Source organism: Astatotilapia calliptera, chromosome 14, assembly GCF_964374335.1.
Source record: "Astatotilapia calliptera chromosome 14, fAstCal68.1, whole genome shotgun sequence".
NCBI lineage: Eukaryota > Metazoa > Chordata > Actinopteri > Cichliformes > Cichlidae > Astatotilapia > Astatotilapia calliptera.
The window spans coordinates 6680266-6695286 of NC_137435.1; positions in this window are offsets into that span (position 1 = coordinate 6680266).

Genomic DNA, 15021 nt, shown 5'->3' on the forward strand with positions numbered 1-15021 from the left:
GTTCAGTCACATAACTCTAATCACAAAATGAGTCTGAATTTACCTCGACTACTTCTGTCTTTGTCTCTTCTCTTTAACAGTGATACTGGTTGCGTTCTTGTTGCTAAATCTTTCCCCGAAGCTCCAAAGCTCTCTGTTCAATAAACACTGTAAAATTGCTGTTAGTGTGCTGAGTCTGTCTTAATCCATACTTGATGACGACAAGGTGCATCCAGTGTGTTTTCAGGGTCAGCAGTGAGCTGTTGTATTAAGCGCCTTGAGGCAACCGTTGTTGTGATTCAGCACTACATAAATAAAACTGAATTGACCTGAACTGAGTCACATTTTAACCTTAATCACTGTTATTTTTCTAAATCTTAAAAAAATGATTTTTGGTACTTTAACCTAAACAAACAGCTACTGAAAGTGAAAGAAAACATGTAAAAAATTAAACTAACCAGTGAGAGAAAAAAGTACACATTACCAGTCTTGTGAAAAACCACAACCACTCCATCTGCCTACTTACACATGCTTTAAGACAAACATCAGATGATTATTGCAATCCTTAATTACTGCTTTGTTGTTTATTACTGGTAAATATGTGAAGGTTAATGAACAATTTATTAGTGAAGATGATCAAGTATTACAAGAGGACCAAGTCTTTCTAATAACGCTAATCGGACAAAATAACTTTAAGACTCTCAGAGTGATTCGACTCTATAACAACAGCACTCACAGTAAAATTCAGTTCACTTCTATGAAGAACTTTTTGAACCATAAACCTCTCCATCACATCCCTTTCAAACTACCCATTTTTGCAGTGTCTGTGCTCTTCTCTCTTCTCTTGTCTTTGTTTGAAAACAGCTTTCAATTTCCTGGGTAGCTGCCTTCAAAGGGAACGGGAGGGGGTGAGAGGCCGAGCGGGATGCCAGAGGCACAGTGACAGCTGGGAGGCAGGAGACTCTGAGACGAGATCAGAGGGTTTGAGTTTCTGACCGCCACAGACACGCTGTCATTCTTTGAGCTCCTGCCCCTGCTGCTTTCAGACACACACACGCATGTGACACATGCACAAGCAACCACAGGCGAAAAAGTTACCAAAACACTCGCATTTAAACACATGCAAATGCAGAAATAGTACGTTGAGAATTGTAAAAAAAACAAACAAACAAGGTGCATACCTATGCACTCCATAGCAAATATGCAGCATCAAAAAATGTGAGCAAAGACAGTTGTTTGTTGAAAGCTCACACATAGCAAACTTTCCCAGGAGCACCTGCCCTGACTCGACACCCTTCATCCCGCAGCCAGAGATCTTCTCAGGCTGCGGCACAAGTTGCAACATCAAGCTTTTATTCCCAGGTGATGATGTAAGCGCTGAGGGAAGAGCGAAAATAATCGTATTCAATTTGCATAATGTGTTGACTTTGGAACCGATACCTTTCTGCTGGAAGGAACACAGAACCTTTTCATTGGCAGCACTCTCACTCAGCACATTTTAGTGATTAATGCACTCAAACAGACTTGAAACATCTGTCCCACTTTCTCATCTAACTGTCTTTAGCTCCTGCATTTGGCTTGCCCGCTCGATATGGGTTTCAGCACGTCTGCTGTGTCGTGGCTTGGTTGGTTTTTCTTCAAAGCCGGCCAGGTAATGGCTTTTGTGATGCTGCCACCATCTCACAGCTATAAAGAGCTTTTGAAGGTTGTGGCGCCGCATTACAACAGTATCTCCACTGTATAATCAGACCTTTAAAGTGGCCCGGGGAGCTCGCTGAGAAGAGAAACAAATTACATCCTGATAGCAGTGGGTAAAGTGATGCCAGCCTGTTTTGTTGCTGCCTGACATGTGGCCTGGCAACCCCGACCAACCCCTAGAGTAAAGTGACATCAGCAACCACAAAGCACCCATTTGCACACGAGCAGGGAGCGGGAATAAACAGAGGATCTGTTTGAAGAGGTTCACTGATGCTTTCCTAAGTCTCACCTCAAAAACCAGAGTGTTGACTGCTCTCATATTCCCAGTGCATCTCGCACTCAGAAGGAAAAATATGCATGCGTAGTGGAGGTGAGCCTGACACTGAGTATGAAAGGAAGAGTGGAAGAAAATGAGACAGTAGGGACTTGAGCTAGAAAGGGAGAAGACGAAAGAGAGGTGGGTGAGAGAGGGAGAGGCAGAGTGAGGGAGAAAGAGAAGGGGGGAATGGTCTTTGTTAATCCTTCCACATCTGGCTTCTATTAGGATGTGGGGGCCGCTAAAATAATGTTTTTCACCCTACAAGCCTTTCTGTGCTATAAATTACCCACCAGCCACTGTGCCTTCCTGACTGAAACTCCTTCAGTGGGCCAGTTTGCGTTTCTCAGGCAGTCCGCTCGACTCCTCCCCCTCCTCCTTCTCGCTGTAGTCTTCTCTGCTTTCTCCATTTCAAAACTCCCTCTTAACACTCCCGCAGTAAAATCAGGCCTTTCTTCCTGTCAGCCTTCCACACTTCCACACTGTCCTGGTCTTTATATCATTGTTGATGTCAGGTATTTAGATATTTCTATCCAGCAGGGCAGTGTTTTGCTCTCTCTGTGACCTTGTGAGCTATCCCAACCCAGTCCTTTAATTGTGCTGAAAAACCACATGGTTCTTTCTCCTCTTCTTGCGTATGACAGGTTGGAGCACTGCATATAGATTACAGCGTCCAAAGGTGTAAATTGTGAACCATTTTAGTTTAAAGATTCCTAGCCAGAGACATTTCACGTTTTGTCTAAGCTAGGTGATTACATTTTTTTCTCAAATGCATGTTTGTTCAGCATGTTGATGGTTCGGTCTTCCAACATAAATCTAGGAATCAGCACCGTATTCTGATTCTTTCTGTAGCTTATGAGGTCTGTAAGTAAGCTTTATTTGAGGAAACAGAGTACTGTGTATAACCACTTGGCTTATGGTGATATTTTTAAGTGTTATTTATGGTTAGAGATGCTCTTAAGGCAATGGAAACCAACCTCCCCAAACATCTGACCACACCTGCATATTAACTTTTCAAAACTGACAGTGCGATATTCAAAACCACTCCAAGCCCCCCCCCCCCCCTTTTTTTTCTTAACTATTTCTGTCACTTTAAATGTTTGAAATCCAGTAAACACCAATAATATCTTCCTGGAAAGACCAGACCTGAAAACAAATGTGCTTATGCCCGTTTTTAAGACAGTGTCACATATATGGAAGCGAACCCATGTTTGTATTTCTGCATCCAGAAAACCTGCCACAAAGAAGAGAGCGTAAATATTGAATTTTAATGTGGGATTTGCCTTTGGTAGCATTTTATCAATCTTGGGGACGTCACTGTGATTTAAGAACTAAATTTGAGGATGTAATGTCCCTGAATTGTAGGAATTCGTGATTTCTTTTTCTTTGCCATGGTTTGCATTGTCAACTAAATGTCATAATGCACAGTCCTGAGTTCACTGACCGAGATAATCCTATCTCAGCTTTTTCAGCACGACTGACAAATCAAAGGCACATAACAGCCAGAATAGCTTATAGCTGATACCGTGAAATGTTCTCTGAATTCTCCCTTGCAAGTACTGAGAGTCACTAATCACTTTATTAGGCACTTAATTTGTAATTGTTCATGGCATGGATTCAACAAAGTGCTGGAGACATTCGCCAGAGATTTTAGCTCTAACAAGTATTAATATGATGCCAACACTTGGTTGATTTGTAGGCTGCAAATACATAATGTAAATCTCAAGGTGTTCTATTGGTTTAGATCTGGTCACTGTGCAAGCCATTTGAGTATAAGATTTGAGATTTCGATGTCATGTTTTTAGCAACAAGTCTGAGCTGATCTGAGCTTTGTGACACTGTATTGTCCTACCTGAAGCAGCCATTAGAAGATGGGTACTCTGTGCTCATAAAGGGGGACATGGTCAGCTTTGATCCTCCGCCAGACCGTGGCATTTAAACAATGCTAAGGGTACTAATGGGCTCAAAGTGTGCCAAGAGGATATCACCACCAACATAGACCATTGATATAAAAATGGGATGAATCCATGCTTTCATGTTGTCCACACCAAAACATTACAATCTGAATGTTGCAACAGAGCTTGAGACTTATCAGACAAGATTTGTCCAATCTTCTTGCGTGCACTTTTGGTGAGCTTTTGGAAATTGCACCCTCAATTTCCTGTTGTTAGCTGACAGGAGAAGCAGCCGATACAGTCTTCTTCTGCTGTCACCCATCTGTTTTAAAGTTCAGTGTTTTGTGTGTTCGGAGATGCTCTTATTGTAGGTATAGTTGACCTTCTAACAGCTTGAAACAGTCTGAGAATTCTCTTCAGACCTATGGGATCATCAAGGTATTTTCATCCAGTGAATTGATGCCTTTCAAATCCACTTAAATCACCTTTCTTCCCCATTCTGATGCTTGGTTTGAACAAGTTTTCAAACTCAACTTCTTTGTTTCTCTTGGTCAGTATTATGAATCTACAGCACCCTTCAGTCTCTCAGCGATGAGACAGCCAGTTCTGATCTGTTAGGAGCAAAGCGCATCACTACCAGGGGTTAACCAGAGTTCAATGTGCAGAAGCGCATAAAATTAGCAGCGGGCCTGCACGTACGGAGTCGGAGACATGAGGTCTAAGGGCTGGGGAGAGGGCCAAGGCAGGGCCGTGTGGAGGAGGGAGAAAGGTTGCTGGAAGAGGTGAAGGGCGGCGGGTCAGTGCCTCTTCACCAGTAACACCAATTAGATAAATAAGAACTGACAGCAGAGGATAAAGGGGAGAGGACTGACTAATGTGCAAATTCAAAAAGCACAAGTGAACTGAGCGAACCTGATTTTTATAGCCATTAGACACCTGTTTCAGGAGGGCAGCTGGCTGAGGCTTCATCAGGTGGACCCCTATACCCAGGCACATCTGCTCTGAAACCAGAACCCAGCAGGCTCTGGCGGCCTTCCTCTTAATGAGCCCGATCACTGTTGAGATGCTTTTAGAGATCAAACCGAGTAAAGTAAACCACAGCCATTGTGCACTGCTGGTTACTGTTTGCTTTATGTACTTGATTGATAAAAGATCCTGTTATCTATCTGGTTTTTGGTTCACTGAAGAGTCATCACAAAAGAGCAACAATCCCCGCCTCACTCTCTAAAATCGCTGCTTCACATGTATTCTGTGAGCATCAGGAAGAGCCATTCAGGAACAGAGAAATGGAGGTATTGTATATCTGTTCAGCATGATTTATATGTTTCAATTCAGCAACTTTTGGCAGAAACAGCTCAACTTCTTACTGTTTGAAGTCATTCTGAGAAGCAGCAGCATCAAATGGAATATATGGCCAGATTTCAGCACAAGGTAATTCTAGCTGGTCACGGGCTATCACCGAGATGGAGTGAATGTCATCCCTGTGCGGGCATCCACTGTACCAACAGGCTCTTTGTTACATACACACATGCCCTCTGTCTCTTCATTCTCTCTCTCTCTGTTACAGTATCACATAATTACCTCGTGCACTTCTGCCAATTCCTCAGATGTTCAAAGGGAGTCACGTCTTTAGTCTGCTTAGATGGGCTGGCCAGAGGATAGACTGTCTGGATCCAGGCCGTCTGGTTCAGTCTTTGTGTCTGTTTTCACAAATAAAATGTAACACTGGCCTTAAAACCAGCTCAGGATCTTAAGGACTGTGATTTATTATGTGACTTGCATATCTGTTTATCTCATTTTGGAAAACTGCAGTTGCTTTGCCTATCGGCTTGCTTGACGCCTGCGTATCCTCAGGCTGTCAGAGTTTATCTCAGCTCAGAGCCAGAATGTCTAGATAAGAGATGAGCAATGAGATAGATAGTTTGAAAAGATGAGGGCAACAAACTCCAGCATGTCAATACCTCAATTTGTCCTATGAAAGCGAAGAAAAGAAAGGACTCGCACAAATGCACTGTATGTCACTCATGCTTAGGATACTTCAACTAACGTCATTTTTCTGTCATGACCCAGTGAAGTATTTGTGTGGACATGGGGTGTGTGAGAGAGTATGAACAGGGAAGGCTTTTCCTCCATGCAGGAGTCTAAAATATCAAAGCCAGAAGGCCGTGGGGAGGATGAAGAGGGTGGATACAGCAGGAGGGTTTTGAGGTGGCGGGGGTTGTCTTTTGTTCTGACCCCTCCACCAGGATCCCTTGAAAAGATCACCGAACAGGCCGATTTGTCTCGGCTCTGAGCTCTCCCCTCTGATTGGTTATGGTGGGCAAGCAGATGTTGGAACTGCGGCAGGGGGTTCGGATGATTCCAGCTCCTCACTCTCACACCGCAGGACAGTCATACAGCACCAGCAGCTCTCAAACGCAACCTGCTGAAGCAGGGGCCCACAGGCTCACTACAAACCACTCGCTTGGGTGACTCTCAAAGACAGACACACACCTACCACTGTTCACTTCTTCTTCCATGCATCAAAGATGAACATTAATGCTTCACCCTGAACTATGTTTGCTTCTGAAATTTATTATGGGCGTTAACTGACCGTGTATGAATCCACTTCAAGGTGCTCTGACAAACTAAATATGTTGTCATGGGGTCATAGCTTAACTGCTCTTTGAGAGTAGATTACAACTGCATGTGGAGCTTCTGAAGTCTCTTAGTTAATTTTCAGAACTGTTAAGGAACCATCACACTATGAAATTTAACAATCCGCACTAAAGCTATACAGCTAGATTGAACTGGATGCATCTTACTGTTCCTACAGAATTGCAGGCTACAACACGAAGCAGCAGTTACTGCACTATCTGTTTCATGCTAAAAGCTCCTCCATGTGGTCATAATAACAGCTGAAAGGCACATCACACAAATCAGCTTCTGCTGCTACAGCTGAAGTAAACTTTGAGTTTTTGTTACATTATTAAACATTTAGTTTTGCATTTATAGTCACATAGAATCCAAAATTTTTATTTTCAAGTACATCCTTCCCAGGAGTGGATGTCCTATCAAATTCTCCCCAAGATCAGACTGTGCAGTGCTCTGAGAAATTACAAATTACTCAAGGTCTGATTCTCATACTCTACAGGGCTCAGTTAGCATGTTAAGTATTAAAGTTCATGATAACATTCTTCCTCTTCTTCTTCTTTCATCTGCTCCTTTTAGGGGTTGCCACAGCAGATCCTGTCCATACCCTATCCATAACATCCTCTCCTGTCCCATCATCCCTCTATGTGTTCTTTTTTTATTACATCCATGAATAATCTTTGTGGTTTTCCTATTTTCCTCCCGCCTGGCAGCTCCACAGTCAACATCCTTTGTCTAATGTATCGACTATCCGTCCTCTGCAGATGTCTAAACAATCTCAGACAGTGACGATATAAAAAAGACTGGACAAGTCTTGAGAAAGCCTCTTCTCTCTAAAAAGAACATGGCAGCACAACGTGTTTGCAGAGATGAGCAATGAGCAAATCACAAGACTTCTGGAACAATGACCTTTGGAGAGATGAGACCAAAGCGTAGATATTTTTTCGTTAATGCACAGCAGCAAATTTTTGGTTAGGTTACCTAACAGCTAAAGATTTGCAGAAACAGGGTCATGCCGTAGGACAGTGATGCCAAGCAGAAGTTAATTTAACTCTATGATAATGATTCATCAGATCCTGCTGAAATCAGTAGCACTTATTAGCAATGTTAGCACCAGCAGTCTTCTTTCACTGGATGTTAATGTCCACATAGATGTTATGCATCGGTCCACTGGCATGATTACATGCCAGTTTACTCTGATACACCTTTGATTCAGCTGTTGACCAGTTAGTGGGTTGTCATCTGCCTGATTTTCCACCCCCTTATTTTAAACTTACCTTTACACAGAAAGAAGGGTTTTGCCATCTGCATCATGGTGGGTGGCAGAACTTGTTTTTTTTAAGCTGAGGGTGGAGTCTAAAATATACCAACACCACTACGACTGGATAGGCATACCATTTGTGAATCATGCAGTGATTGAGCTTTGAAGTCCTGTTATATGTTCCACGATCTACTTGCTGCTTCTTCACTGTTTGGCCAATGAAGTGGGCTGGGCCTTGAATATTCATTATAAATCTCAATGTTAAAGATACATGAAGCTTTGTGAGCTGCCACAATTATAGAAGCTAATTGGTTGCCATATAAATTGTTCATTCTGCTTTAAAACTCTTGAAGTTTTTGTCTATTTCAAAATGTAGTTTTAGCACTAATCATATGACCTCCTATGAGCAAGCGCTTTGACAACAGTGAGAAGGAAAAAAACCCTTTTAACAGGAAGAAAGAGAGGGGGATTATTTTTTAATGGTAATTCATGTTTTAATAATCATTATCAGCTGTGTTCACATACTACTTGATTTTCTTTTCTTCTTCTTTTTTCCCCTCGCTAATAGAGCTAACTGCTAAAGATTAAACGAAAAGGATGCCTTAAGGCTAAAACTCTGACCGAGCCTGGCTTTGAGTGAACTAATTAGAGTGATTAGTGTAGAGATTACTTGTCTGTGTGTCATTTAAGCGATCCTGTTTCCCATCCTAGCAGTTCTGCAGCTCTTTATCCCTATCTTTGGCTTTTCTGCTACAGCAGATAAGAGTCCAGCATGTACATAGTGGTGATGCAGAGTCAAACTCAGCGTAAGGCTGAGCAGGCAATATCTTCTGCAATTTGGAGGGGGGGGGATAGTAATTGGTCTGCTTTGCATCAACAGACTGATGCTTGCTGAAGGCTTTGGGTCCCCTACAAACCCTTCATGGCAGAGTTAAAGAAGCAGATATGCTATCTGGAAAAATCAGCAGGCTGCTCGCTTTATACAGTTCCCATACTTGTCCCTCTTCTGCTTGGCTAAAGATGCAGAATAATTGCCCACTTACTTTGTCTTTTGCTTTCCCCTTTCTCTTCCTGACAATTTTTTTTCACACAAAAACACACAAACAAAGAATCATCATGAGGTAAAAACAAAGATGAAAATACTGGCAAATCAAAAAAGGGATAAGTGACCTGGAACTAGTTTAGAATAAAAAATAAACATCTGTAGGTTAAGTCAGGCTAAGTCTCTGCATGATATCTTTTATTTCTAATTTTTATTTTATAATAAAAGTATATATAGATTTAGTTTCTGGCTTTATGCTGTTTAAATGTGCAGTTAGAGGGTTAGCTGGGGTTCATAAAAGTCTGCATCTAAATGTGCGCCTAGTTTATACATCCAACAAATCAGAACATTTGGAAAGCCGGGGTGTTTGGTGATAATCATCCAAGATTTATGGGTCCATGGACTGTGTTGCTTTTTCTTACGTAGAAACAAAGCAGATGGAAGGCTATCACAATGGTTTTTATTGACAATATGGCCCAGCAAATGGAAAACCTTTCAGCCCAAGCCTTGACAGCTGGCATTGTATTCAGTATGAAGAGCAGAAGTGAAGTTTGGCAGAACATCTTTCACAGCTACAGGAGGAGTTTTATAACTATAATATATATACAAAAACATCTTCAAGGCCTCTGGTGCTTTTTGCTGATGTGTTTAAAGCTGATTTAAGATTCATCCATTGTTATTTTTCTCTACATGGCATATTTGCTGCTCAAATGTCTGTGTGTTTCCTCCATGTTGCTTTGCATGTTTTTGATTTTCCTGCAGCTTCAAATGATGCAGCTAATTCTCAGTGATCTAAAACAGGAAGGCAAACTCAGGAAGGAATTTCTGATTGATTGGAATAATGAACAGTTCAGTTTGTCAGAGTTAAAGCCAGAAGGTCAAAGGGCAATGCTTCCCGAAGAACAGACAGGAGTTGTCTTATCCGCTGAAAATCAGCCTGCTGTGGCTCTGATGTGTGTGCGAGTTTATTCTCTTTGAAGTGCACCGCTCCCGTAGGTGTAGCATGGCGTGACTCAAGAAGAAGAGGGTGAGGAGACCTATGAGGGGAGATGTTCTGGTTGTGGTTATCGGTGTGCTATGCTGGCATCCAGGCAGCACAGCATGTTGGAGAGATAACAAGCCTTTAGGGGGGAGAGTGGGGGGAGAAAGGGAGTCAGACCATCCAACTTTTAATACTATTTGACCAGGCCTCCATCCAGCTTGTGGACAATTGAAGTCTGAGCCAGTAATGCACATCTGTGCCTTATTTTATTGCTGTTCCAATTTTGTCATGGTATGCGCAGAGGGCAACAAACAAAGCACAGTTTCACCTTGTTCCCATATCACTGACTGAAATTTTCCCCCTCCCTCCAGTCGCCTTCCTCCTCCCCCCATATGGAAACCCATTTGGACACACGTAGCCATGCATTGGGGTGAATGCAAAGTTACAGATCTTATATTGAAGCAGCATTCCACTGGAGCCCCCATGGGGTACATGACGGGGTTTTACTTAAAAGAAAAAAGGCAGGCAGGGGGAGACTTCAAGTCTGAAGAGGATATTAGAAAAATACATTGAAAAAAGTCCCCTCTGGCAATTTTTTTTTCACTTTCAGGAACAATTTGTACCTTTCCCTCAGAGGGAAAAGTGTGTTCACATGAGAGGGGGCGGGAAGAAGGGATGGATACCGTTTTTCTTTTTCTCTTTTTTTGAGTAGGTCTGAAATGCAGAAGATGTAATGAAAACCAACTGGCAGGCCGTCACTATCTATCTGTCCTGGTCAAGGAGTGCATTGACTTGGAGAGGAAAAACAGGCGCTCTCTAATCCAGTCAGGCCTGCACGTCTCTTTTTCTTCATTAGATTCCTTATTTTCCTTCTATTTTATTTTCAACATAGAAAACGGTGCTCATGTCTTTATTTTTGCAAAGCAAGAGAATGTCCTAGAAGAAGAAGAAGGCGACAGCTTCAGCTGAAATGAGCTAATTTGTAACTCGCTGAGGTTATACATTTTTATGTCAGCATCAACTAAACTTGATTCATTGTTTTTCCAAACATAAAGAGCAACACTATGATCATCTTCCCCTTTATTTTTCATCAACATGAGCACACATCATCCAGAAAGATGTCAGCTGTGCTTTGAAATATTAAATCTTGGCTATCTGGAAGGTAAACACATCAGACTACACTGGCTGACTCCTGAGTTATGTTGCATCCACCTGGCTGCACAGTGAAAGCCGTCTTTGGATTGATGCTGAATGGTGACCTGCAGCAGGGGGTTCAGTCTGCAAGGCGATAAGAGAGCTCTTTCACAGGATGGTGCTTTCTAATCCACCCTGCACAAACCCAACCACCAAGCCCAATATTAGCTTTTCTGCAGCTGGCCAGTGCTGGTAATGAATATGAGCATGTTTGTCTGATTGTGTGTGTCTTGTTCCTGAGCTCCGGAAGGAATGTGGCTATGGATCACGTTCTGATGCAGTGCTGAGATTTTAAAAAATTATACTTTATACATATAAATATATTGGATATATTTATATATACAAAGTTGTGTTATCTGCTTTGTACCATGACTCATGAAAGTTGATTAGTTAAACATTTTTTTATTATTTTAAATAGGAAAAAGTCATAAATATGAGTCACTATAGTTTTGAGAGCCCAAGACTTTACACTTATTCTTTTGACGATTAATCCCAAACCTACAGGTATAAAGTTCATACTGATGTAATTTAGAAAACCACACCATTGAGAGAAGCTGGAAAATCCACAATTTTGGCACTTTTACTTTACTCTTACTTTATTAAAATGATGAATGATGACACTTTCTTAGTGAAGTTATCACTGACTCAAGTTGCAAAGTTGCAAAACTCTCCAAAGATATTAAGTGAGCTTCTTCCATGATTTTCAACGAGGACTCTTATTTTAAATGCAGTGATTACCTGATCAATGACTAGAGAGAATGAATTGTCATCTAAAAAAAGTCCTATCAAAACTACAAAAGCACTCATAAAGTGAGTGCCCCCCCAGGTATGCTATTTCACTTTTCTAAAAGAAGGCAATGACTTCCAACAGCCCCTTCCACCTTTACACCAACTTTCATGTGTTAGTTGGACTCTTGCTGATAAAAAGACGAGCTAAAATAGCGTTAAAACATTAACTTTCACTGACATTTAAAAGCATAGTGACACTATGTGATGCTAAAATCTGTTTGAGTCAAGCTGAATTGGATTAAACACTTCAGACAAGGCCCTTCTGTGGTGCCCATTTTAGCCGTGAAACATTTACGACTGCCAATCTGTAGTTAAATGTTTGTTAACACACCTTCCACTGTTTTCCTAATCATCAGTCATTAGTGACGTCTAACAGCCTCCCCTCATTAACTGTCCCAGGCTGACAGGTAGAGAGACCCTTTCATTCCCTCCATATTTATTATGGCCCATTTTAATGAGCACTTTGGACCATCACCTCCACGCTGTGATTCATAGCATTTCTAGCAGAGATCAGAGGGCCTGGCCTGTTTTGTGCCTGTGAAGCTGGCAGCCTTTCCTGAACACTGAGCCAGCTTGGACACTGAGGGGACACAGCTGGGCCCAACATGGCAAGAGGTGTGAACTCCCCGGGCTTAATGAGCTGATGGCTGGACGGGGGCCTCGGAGGTTGGCCCTTATATGCACAGAAGAGATAAACTCCATCAATATGTGATTCCACCATTCCTCACAATCAAAATGGCAATTCTGAATCAAGCTGGAAACTAATCTGTGTGCATTCACTACAGTGCAGTAGACATGCAGTGGATTTAGTTTACCCTCAAAATGAAAACTGGCCTGCCTTTGCCTCTTGTTGAAAGAGGTAAAAAAAAAAAAGAAAGGAAAAAAAGTCTTTAAAGGTTGATCCACCACAGCTAATATCCTCTGCAGCCAAAGAATTTCATTAAGAAAAAATCTAAAATCTCATTATCTCATAAATTTCCCTGACAGCCACATGCTGATAAACAGGCCATTCAGTGGCAAGCAAGTCCTTTATTAAAGCAAATATGTGTGTGCAAGCTCACCATGAGCAGTAAAGAAAATAAACACGACGAGGAGTTTGTGTAAGGCACCAAGTTTTAAAAACTATTAAATATAAAAAACAATTCCTTCAGATACAGTTCGAAAAGGGCAAAATTAGACGAAAAATAGTTGCTTAGGTGTGTTTTTTTCATTTAACCAGTCACACCTATTTACAAGTATGAGCTGCTAAGAGCATTAAGACATAGTTTCACATAGGTAAGATTTTTTTAACCCATTTTTAAATACACCGCAATACCCTTTAAAATGTAGTTAACATTGCTATATAATAAAACAAAAAAAATTGGCATGAGCAAAACAAGAAATAACGAGGGTAATGTGGCTGAACACAACACCGAACAAAACAAAACATCCAGCATTCATCACTCTAAAAGACTACTCAATTCAATAATCCAAGAAGGTTAAAAAGAGAGCATCTGTGATGGTGTGGTGGTGCACTAGTGCACAAGAGTAACTTCATTAAAGCATCATTAAAGCCATATAACGCTTTCGAGCTACAAGTAGCATATTTTTCAGAGAAAAGTAACAGCCAGCAACTCCCCTGGCTGCACCATGGCATTTAAATTACTTACAAAAGCTCCTCATTGTTTTATCTACTTTTCACATATATTCATCATCATCATCATGAAATAAACAAAAGAAAAGAATCAAAGAATAACGTAAAAATGAGTCCTCTATGAGCTTGGTTGTAGCATTTATATAGTTTTTTTTTAAAACATTGTTAATCTTAGACATAGTCAAAGTCTTTTCATCTGAGACCTTACAAAACCTGACTTCAATCCACAGGAGAGTTTTGTTTTGTTTGTTTTTTTTAAGTCAGAATACATTTCGTTTATTTTAGTTTATTTATTTATATAGCAACTTTTATTTACAACAGTGGTGTTAACTAAAGTGCTGTACAAACATACAAATTACACAATGAAATAACACACAATAAAATAGCAATATTAATTAACATCAATGCCAAATAGCAAATAACAAATAAGCAAATAACTCTCATGCAGTATTAAAAGCCAGTGAGTAGAGATGTGTTTTAAGATAAGATTTAAAAAGATTGAGGGTAGGAGCCTGTCTAATGTGGAGAGGCAAATAATTCCACAATTTCTGCACCACAACTGCAAACACACCTCTAAGAACCAGCCTCGACCTTGGTGCGGCCAAGAGCAAAAGATCACCGATCTAAGAGCTCTAGGGGGCATATAAGGCTGCAGTAGGCCTGACAGATACCCTGGGGCCTGTCCATTCAGCGCTTTATAGGTCACCAATAAAATTTTATAATTGATTCTAAAATGTACAGGGAGCCAATGAAGCGAGGCAAGCACCGTGGAGACATGTTCTCTTCATTCGATAATGTTAAATCAGAACAATAGTCAGCTGGGTGGAGGAGCTCAAGGTTGTTGATTTAACTACACGCAGTAACGTCAGCTGAAGCTTATTGTCACAGCCTTGCTGGAGAATATGATTCTCTGAGAGGTCAGGGTCATCTTGGCTGTGCTACTCTGTTGCCCTGACCCTGCAAGTGTATCCAATCACAAGCACCTGGGATGAGTTAGTCATTATAAAACCATTTGAAAAAGTTGGTGTGATACTGCACCTGTAGCAGCAGTTGGTGGTCTGCTGAGTTCTTCTCCTCCTGATCCCAAACTGCCTAGCACTAATTGTGAAGTAAACTTGAGCTGCCTGACTGTTCCTAATCGTGTCCCTGAGAGCTTCAACCTGCCCTTTCTCTCTTTTAACCAATTTGTCCCGGATGCTCAGCTTTCCTTGATATTCAAAACAAAACAAAATGCCTCATCTTGTCTTCTTTGTCATAATATTTGATCTGTTTAAACATCCGCATACACCTTTTCTTCAGGTGACTATGCGATTGCTTCTTGATTGCAATCACATAGCAAAGACCTAGAAAAAGAAGCACGCTCATGGTGCTGGAAGATGGAGGTGCACGCAGTTTCACACCACCCCCCAATGGCATTATTCAGTGTGTCATTTACATCATCAGCCTGCAACTCAGCAGTGGCTTCAGTCCTTTAAGGCAAGGAGGCAAAATGAGGAAGGATGTCCAGCGGTCTCATGCTGCGCTCAGACATTAATCGTGGGAACACACACGCCATGAAGTATATGCCTCTTTAGAGAGAGGTTTTTAATACCTTTTAAAAG